Below are 9868 nucleotides of genomic sequence, written 5' to 3' on the forward strand. Positions count from 1 at the left end.
TACAGGTGCCCACCACCACGCCCAGCTAATTTTTTGTATTTTTAGTAGAGACAGTGTTTCACTGTGTTAGCCAGGATGGTCTCAATCTCTTGACCTCCTGATCCGCCCGCCTCAGACTCCCAAAATGCTGGGATTACAGGCATGAGCCACCACGCCTGGCCCATTTAGAACTTTTTACTGAGCACCTGCCATGTGCCTGACACATGATAGTTGTAGAGGATATACAGACAAATAGACTTAGTCCCTAAGATTGTGTGAATGAGCATGTGTGTATTACAAAGTATTGGCAAGATCTCAGAAACGTGCTTAGAAAAGTGCAGATGCACTGTTATTCTTGGCCAATGCAGCTGAGCCAGGTGTAGGTGGATGATTACCCCAGGATGTTGGGCTGAGAAACAGGCTCTCAGCCTGAACCCAGTGTAGCTAAGTAGATGTTTGAATTATGTGATCTCCAGCTTTTGGAAAAGATCTGAATGTAAGAGGAACTTAACAGAATTAGCATGATATTTTAAAGACAGTAACTGCATTACACTCTAACCGCAGACCTGAGTCAGAAAACAAGTAAAGAATCAATGTATTGGTTTGCCAATGGAAGAGCTTCAGTGAGATCTCAGACCCTGACCCTGCAGTGAGCCTTGGCAATGGTTGACAGGGAAGTTTGTAGATAACACAGCAGTAGATTAGTGTGCTACTGCTCCAGGCTGAAAACCAGAAATGAAAGCTAAAATATATTTGTACATAAGCTATACCTTCAATTGATAGAGCAAGCTGTGTGACTCAAAACAGCCTGTACAGAAGTACGATGGACCAGCTGGATCATATTAATAGAAGATAAGGAAAAGTTTACCCTTGACACCAGGGAAGTCCACAAATTTCAGGACAACAGTGACCAATGGTTAAGAGGATGACTAAGGCCAGGCGCAGTGGCTCACGCCTGTAATCCCAGCACTTTGGGAGGCCGAGGCGGGCGGATCACGAGGTCAGTAGATCAAGACCACGGTGAAACCCCATCTCTACTAAAAATACAAAAAATTAGCCGGGCGTGGTGGCGGGTGCCTGTAGTCCCAGCTACTCGGGAGACTGAAGCAGGAGAATGGCATGAACCCAGGAGGCGGAGCTTGCAGTGAGCCGAGATCGCGCCACTGCACTCCAGCCTGGGCAACGGAGCAAGACTCCGTCTCAAAAAAAAAAAAAAAGATGTTGACTAAGTGTAATCAGAAAAAAATCTTTAACTCCAAGTTTAGACTAGCCAGTTTGTTTAATTGGATTTCACTGGTCAAAACCTAACTATTGGTGCTTTCTAACGTGTGGGGATCACTGTGCATAGACCATTTTGCTCTCGATTTCAGCATAACATAGTAAAAAGACTGGGTTTTAGATTCAAAAATCACAGGTTTGTGATATAGTGTACTTACTGGTTATGTGACCTTACGTCAGTTACCTTCTCCTTCTCTATAAAATCATAATACTTCACTGGATTAATGAAATAAGATATCTGTGAAAAGGACTCTGTAAATTATAAAATGTTAAAAACTTTTATATATAGCACATTGTGTGACTAGTAAGTACTGCTGTGTCTTACTAGCACAATTTTCTGTGGCAGCGTTGACACATATCTCCTAAAAATACAAAGTTCTCCACATTTACAAGCAGCATGATAGGTTCAGGAAGAGGAGGTAGATGACAGGTAACATCTTACTATTTATGTAATTATGGGCTCCAGAAGTTTATTTTTTTAAGCACCATGTATGTGTGTGTTTCAAGATAAACATAAGGCATCATATATTTAAACATATATAACCATAATGTTTGTATTTATAAATCATCTTCCAAGAAAGAATAAATCAAAATTTGAAATTCTGCCTGCTTCACCCCGTCTCTCTTTACTCACACATTTCTCCCAAAGATCCTGTGTGCCTAATTTTAGAGATTTAAAGCAGGGAACAAACTTCAGGAGCAATAAATAGGGGGAAACATCTGTTATCCTGCCAACCCTGTCTTCGTGGCTTTCCTTAAGTACTCAAGAAAAGTTCAGAAGAAAGCATTTCTTAGAAGAAAAAAAAAGAGAGAGAGAGAATCACCAAAACAAACAGTATTACATTCAAGGAGACAGATAAAACAGAGAGACTGTCCGGCCCTGGATATTAAGATAACTGGGAAAACAGTAAAACATTTATGCTGAACTTAAAACAGTGAAATGTTTTTTAAATGCCATAAAAGCAGCAAAATGGAGAGAAGTGTTGTAAAACTAGCGAGATGCAATTTGGTAACAATTGCAGATGTGGCAATATTACAGGTTCACATTAAAGTAGAAACTAGAGTTAAACCAATGTAGATTCTAAGACCTTTTTCATTCTACTTAAGGAAATATGTGTTTTCTGAAAGGATGGATTCATTTATGGAGAACTTTCTGTGTCCCTGTCTCAGAAGACTGAGCTCCACCTAGCCTTGTCTCAGTAAGACAATCTAAATGGTGCTGAGTGCAGAATTATTTTCCCGATACAGCCACAAAAAATTGGCCTGTTGAGTTTAGAATGAAAGGTTAAGAAATAGTTTAACACAGTATTTCTCAAACTTAAGTATTCATCAGTATCATCTTGAGGTTTGTTCAGCGTGAAATGGCTAGCCCTTCCAGTTTCTTATTCAATAGGTCTCCAACAGGGCCCAGAATTTGTGTTGTAATAGGTTCCCAGGTGTGGCTGACGTGATGCTGGTCTGGCGATCACTTTGAGAACCTTATGGTTTAAAAAGTAACTTGGCGAGGCTGGCGGTGGCTCAAGCCTGTAATCCCAGCACTTTGGGAGGCGAGGCGGTGATCCGCAGTCGGGAGATGTCGAGACCATCTGGCTGCTGCGGATTGGAAACTCGTCTCTAAAATACAAAAAACTAGCGGTGAGGGTGAAAGGCTGAGGTAGCCTGTAGTCAACTACTAGGAGGGCTGAGGCAGGAGAATGGCGTAAGCCAGGGCGGAGACTTTGCAGTGAGCTGAGATCCCGGCCACTGCACTCCAACCTGAGGCTGACAGAGGCGAACTCCGTCTCAAAAATAAAAAAAATAAAAAATAAAAATAAAGTAGCAGCCAGAAGTCCCCAGCTGGTAGATTCCTGTGGCCCCCTAGCTCCCTAGGTGGAATTCCATAGCCATCCTGGGCCTTTGCCTAACCCTAAAGGAGCATCTTTAGAACGACAGCAAAACAAGCAACAAAAAACAAGGTGCAACACATAAGGAGGAAGTTTTAGTTAACATGCCCAAGTAAAGGCGTCATTTGGACACGTGGGGCGGGGCACCACCAGGGCTTCCAGCTGTGTGTGAGGGGTGCCTGTCAGGAACGCATGACAAGCAGGCTGGTCAGTTCAGCAACATCACAGCCAAAACTGCTGCTGATGCTAGTAAAACCAGCGCTTGGACCAAAGATGGGAAAAAAAAAATTCAAGGTGGAAAAGGCAATGTGACCACTACAAGTGGTGCCACCATTCTGAAACAAATACAAGTGTCACATCCGACAGCAGAATGCTGGGGGAACTAAGATACAGAAGCAGGAGATGGTACCACATCAGTAGAGCACTATTGCTGGCTCTCATGGAGTTCCTATGAGAATAAGCAGAAATGAAGTGGGATACAGATTAATCTAAAAAGAGCTCAGTCTGAGAATATCTGTGAGAAATAGCCAGTGGGTTAAGCACAAACAAGTTAATATTTAATAGAGGGTTAGAATAAAAAAGGGTCCATGTTTATCATCAGGAATGACTTCCCAAAGCAGGAAAGCAATAAATGCAGATAAGGCCAGCTTTTTCCTGGAGTGTTGAATACATTGTGCTTTGTGAAGCTATATCTTATTGACCCCCATATAATAAGTATCCCCATTTGCAGATAAGGAATAATGACCGAATCACTAACTATAAATGTCTAAACTGAAGTTTAAATTCAAACTGCTGACTCTAGAGCATGTACCTTCTTTTATTTCTATTCTCCATCCTGTTAGGTGACAAACCCCTGCACCTTTCATCACACTCTTGATGTAGGATTTTCACAAGCAGAGGAAAGAGGGTTGAGCAAATGGCATGAACAAAGACCCACAAGCAACCATAAAAGCTCTGTAGTGATAGCTGTAGTTGCATGGCCTGCTTAACCTCCAGCGTCATAACCTGAATAAACCAACACTGAGCCCTCCAAGTCCCACTGTCTTTTCATGACCACCATTGGTGGCTGTCTCTCTGGTATTATTATGCCAGTGGCTTATCATTTGTCAAGTGCTTCACCATTTGCTAGAACTCTGCTTCACTTTTTTTTTTGAGACAGTGTCTTTGCTCTGTTGCCGAGGCTGGAGTGCAGTGGCACAATCTTGGCTCACTGCCCAGCAACTTCCACCTCCCGGGTTCAAAGTTTCCTGTCTCGGCCTCCCAGAGTAGCTGGGACTGCAGGCGTGGCTATCACACCTTCCCGTTTTCTGGTGTTTGTTTGTTTGTTTGTTTGTTTGAACCAGAGTCTACGCTCTCATCTCCAGGCTGGAGTGCAGTGGTGCAATCACCGGCTCACTGCAAGCTCTGCCTTCGGGTTCAAGCTATTGTCCTGCCTCAGCCTCCGGTGGCTGGGACATTGCAAGGCCACCACCCGCGCCCGGCTAATTTTTTGTGTGTTTTAGTAAGAGGATGGGGTTTTGCCATGTTGACTAGGCTGGTCTCTAACTTCTGACCTCAAGTGATCCACCTGCTCGACCTCCCAAAGCACTGGGATTACAAGCGTGGAGCCTGGCCTGCTTCATTCTTACTGTTAAGAATTACATCACTTAATCCTACAGCAGCCCTAAGAGGTGGTATTATTTCCCCCATTTTATACACAAACAAGTTTAGGCTGTGGTTCTCAGCTCTGGTCCTTAAGTAGACTCAAAGATTCCTGTCACTGGTCCCCTTCCAGACCAATCAGAATAGGGGTGGATAGAGAAAAGCTCCTTAGGTGGCTCTACTGTGCAGCCAAGGTTAAGAAATATGGTTTAACACAGTATTTCTCAAACTTAAGTATTCATCAGTATCATCTTGAGGGTTTGTTCAACGTAAATGGCTAAGCCCCACTTCCAGTTTCTTATTCAATAGGTCTCCAACAGGGCCCAAGAATTTGTATTTGTAATAGGTTCCCAGGTGTGGCTGATGATGCTGGTCTGGCGATCACACTTTGAGAACTATGGTTTAAAGTAACTTGGCCAAAGTCCCCCAGCTGGTAGATTCCTGTGGCCCCCTAGCTCCCTAGTGGAATTCCATAGCCATCCTGGAGCCTTTGCCTAACCCTAAAGGAGCACATCTTTAGAACCTGACAGCAAAACAAGCAACAAAAAACAAAACAAGATGTAACACATAAGGAGAAAGTTTTAGTTAACATGCCCAAGTAAAGACGTCATTTGGACCGTGGGGCAGGGCACCCACCAGGGCTTCCAGCTGTGTGTGAAGGGTGCCTGTCAGGGACATGACAAGCAGGCTGAGATCGGATTCAGCAACATCACAGCCAAAACTGCTGCTGATGCTATTAAAACCAGCCTTGGACCAAAAGGAATGGGAAGAAAAATTCAAGGTGGAAAAGGCAATGGGACCACTACAAATGATGGTGCCACCATTCTGAAACAAATACAAGTGTCACATCCAGCAGCAGAATGCTGGGGGAGCTAAGATACAGAAGCAGGAGATGGTACCACATCAGTAGGCACTATTGCTGGCTCTCTCATGGGTTCCTGGGCCGAGAATAAAAACTATTCTAAACAGAAATGGAAAGTCTAAGGATACAGATTAATCTAAAAAGAGCTCCAGTCTGAGAATATCTGTGAGAAATAGCCAGTGGGTTAAGCACCAAACAAGTTAATATTTAATAAGAGGGTTAGAGATAAAAGAGGTCCATGTTCACATCATCAGGAATGACTTCCCAAGCAGGAAAGCAATAAATGCAGTAAGGCCAGCTTTTCTGGAGTGTTGAATACATTGTGCTTTGTAGGCTATATCTTATTTGACCCCCCCCCATATAATAAGTATCCCCATTTTGCAGATAAGGAGACCAATGACCAAGATCACCCAGCTATAAATGTCTAAACTGAAGTTTTAAATTCAAACTGCTGACTCTAGAGCATGTACCTTCTTTTATTTCTATTCTCCATCCCTGGTAGGTGACAAACCCTGCACCTTTCATCACACTCTTGATGTAGGATTTTCACAAGCAGAGGGAAAGGGTTGAAGCAAATGGCATGAACAAAGACCCACAAGCAACCATAAAAACTCTGCTTAGTGATAGCTGTAGTGCATGGCCTCGCAACCTCAGCGTCATAACCTGAATAAACCAACACTGAGCCCTCAAAGTCCCACTGTCTTTTCATGACCTCGTGATGTAGCTCTAATCTCTCTGAGTATTATTATACCCGTAACTATCATTTGTCAAGTGCTTCACCATTTGCTAGACACTCTGCTTCACTTTTTTTTTTTTTGAGACAGTGTCTTGCTCTGTTGCCGAGGCTGGAGTGCAGTGGCACAATCTTGGCTCACTGCAACAACTACCTCCCAGGTTCAAGAGATTTTCCTGTCTCAGCCTCCCAAGTAGCTGGGACTACAGGCGTGCGCTATCACACCCAGCTAGTTTTCTGGTGTTTGTTTGTTTGTTTGTTTGAGACAGAGTCTCGCTCTGTCTCCCAGGCTGGAGTGCAGTGGTGCAATCTCGGCTCACTGCAAGCTCTGCCTTCCGGGTTCACGCTATTGTCCTGCCTCAGCCTCCGGAGTAGCTGGGACTACAGGCGCCCACCACCACGCCCGGCTAATTTTTTTGTGTGTTTTTAGTAGAGATGGGGTTTTGCCATGTTGACTAGGCTGGTCTCTAACTTCTGACCTCAAGTGATCCACCTGCCTCGGCCTCCCAAAGCACTGGGATTACAAGCGTGGGCCACCAGCCTGCTTCATTCTTACTGTAAATTACATCACTTAATCCCTACAGCAGCCCTAAGAGGTAAGTATTATTTCCCCCCATTTTATACACAAACAAGTTTAGAGCTGTGGTTCTCAACTCTGGTTATGCATTAGACTCAAGATTCCTGTCACTGGTCCCCTTCCAGACCAATCAGAATAGGGGTGGATAGAGAAAAGCTCCTTAGGTGGCTCTACTGTGCAGCCAAGGTTAAGAAATATGGTTTAACAGTGGCTGCCAAACTTAAGTATTCATCAGTATCATCTTGAGGGTTTTGTTCAACATAAAATGGCTAAGCCCCACTTCAGTTCTTATTCATGGAGTCTCCAACAGGGCCCAAGAATTTGTATTTGTAATAGGTTCCCAGGTGTGGCTGATGATGCTGGTCTGGCGATCACACTTTGAGAACTATGGTTTAAAATATTAACTTGGCCAAGTCCCAGCTGGTAGATTCCTGTGGCCCCTGGCTCCTAGTGGAATTCCATAGCCATCCTGGAGCCTTTGCCTAACCTAAAGGAGCACATCTTTAGAACCTGACAGCAAAACAAGCAACAAAAAACAAAACAAGATGTAGCACATAAGGAGAAAGTTTTAGTTAACATGCCCAAGTAAAAGGCGTCATTTTGGACCGTGGGGGCAGGGCACCCACATACCAGGGCTTCCAGCTGTGTGAAGGGTGCCTGTCAGGGACGCAAACAGGCTGAGATGCAGTTCAGCAACATCACAGCCAAAACTGCTGCTGATGCTATTAAAACCAGCCTTGGACCAAAAGGAATGGGAAGAAAAAATTCAAGGTGGAAAAAGGCAATGGGACCACTACAAATGATGGTGCCACCATTCTGAAACAAATACAAGTGTCACATCCAGCAGCAGAATGCTGGGGGAGCTAAGATACAGAAGCAGGAGATGGTACCACATCAGTAGGCACTATTGCTGGCTCTCATGGAGTTCCTGGGCGAGAATAAAACTATTCTAAACAGAAATGGAAAGTCTAAGGTACAGATTAATCTAAAAGGAAGCAGTCTGAGAATATCTGTGAAATAGCCAGTGGGTTAAGCACCAAACAAGTTAATATTTAATAAGAGGGTTAGAGATAAAGAGGTCCATGTTCACATCATCAGGAATGACTTCCCAAGCAGGAAAGCAATAAATGCAGTAAGGCCAGCTTTTCTGGAGTGTTGAATACATTGTTGTGCTTTGTAGGTATATCTTATTTGACCCCCATATAATAAGTATCCCCATTTTGCAGATAAGAGACCAATGACCAAGATCACCCAGCTATAAATGTCTAAACTGAAGTTTTTAAAAATTCAAACTGCTGACTCTAGAGCATGTACAGCTTCTTTTATTTCTATTCTCCATCCCTGGTAGGTGACAAACCCTGCCTTTCATCACACTCTTGATGTGGGATTTTTCACAAGCAGAGGAAAGGGTTGAAGCAAATGGCATGAACAAAGACCCACAAGCAACCATAAAACTCTGCTTAGTGATGGCTGTAGTGCATGGCCTCGCAACCTCAGCGTCACCAGCCTGAATAAACCAACACTGAGCCCTCAAGTCCACTGTCTTTTCATGACCTGTGATGTAGCTCTAATCTCTCTAGTATTATTATACCGTAACTATCATTTTGTCAGTGCTTCACCATTTGCTAGACACTCTGCTTCACTTTTTTTTTTTTTTTTTGAGACCAGTGTCTTGCTCTGTTTGCAGGCTGGAGTGCAGTGGCACAATCTTGGCTCACGCAGCGCTACCTCCCAGGTTCAAGGAATTTTCCTGTCTCTCAGCCTCCCAAGTAGCTGGAAGGACTACAGAGTGATGGCAGCTATCACACCCAGCTAGTTTTCACAGGTGTTGTTTGTTTGTTTTGTTTGAGACAGAGTCTGCGCTCTGTCTCCCAGGCTGGAGTGCAGTGGTGCAATCTGCGGCTCACTGCAAGCTCTGCCTTCGGGTTCAGCAGCTATTGTCCTGCCTCGGCCTCCCGGAGTAGCTGGGACTACAGTAGCCCACCACCCACGCCCGGCTAATTTTTGTGTGTTTTAGTAGAGATGGGGTTTGCCATGTTGACTAGGCTGGTCTCTGGCTCTGACCTCCAAGTGATCCACCTGCCCTCGGCCTCCCAAGCACTGGGATTACAGCGTGGGCCACCAGCCTGCTTCATTCTTACTGTAAATTACATCACTTAATCCCTACAGCAGCCCTAAGAGGTAAGTATTATTTCCCCCCATTTTATACACAAACAAGTTTAGAGCTGTGGTTCTCAACTCTGGTTATGCATTAGACTCAAGATTCCTGTCACTGGTCCCTTCCAGACCAATGAGAAATCCAAGAATAGGGGGTGGATAGAGAAAAGCTCCTTAGGTGGCTCTACTGTGCAGCCAAGGTTAAGAAATACAGTTTAACACAGTATTTCTCAAACTTAAGTATTCATCAGTATCATCTTGAGGGTTTGTTCCAGCGTAAATGGCTAAGCCCACTTCAGTTTCTTATTCAATAGGTCTCCAACAAATTTAAGAATTTGTAGCCATTTGTAATAGGTTCCCAGGTGTATTTGATGATGCTGGTCTGGCGATCCGCTTTGAGAACTATGGTTTTAAAGTAACTTGGCCAAAGTCCCCAGCTGGTAGATTCCTGTGGCTAGCTCCTAATTGGAATTCCATAGCCATCCTGGAGCCTTTGCCTAGCCTAAAAGGAGCATCTTTAGAACCTGACAGCAAAACAAGCAACAAAAAACAAAACAAGATGTAACACATAAGGAGAAAGTTTTAGTTAACATGCCCAAGTAAAAGGCGTCATTTGGACCCGTGGAGACTGAGGGGCACCCACAGAGGGCTTCCAGCTGTGTGTGAAGGGTGCCTATCCAGGGACATGACAAAAGGCTGAGATCGGATTCAGCAACATCACAGCCAAAACTGCTGCGGTCTATTAAAACCAGCCAGAC

This window comes from Papio anubis, chromosome 4 (assembly GCF_008728515.1).
Source record: "Papio anubis isolate 15944 chromosome 4, Panubis1.0, whole genome shotgun sequence".
Taxonomy (NCBI): Eukaryota; Metazoa; Chordata; class Mammalia; order Primates; family Cercopithecidae; genus Papio; species Papio anubis.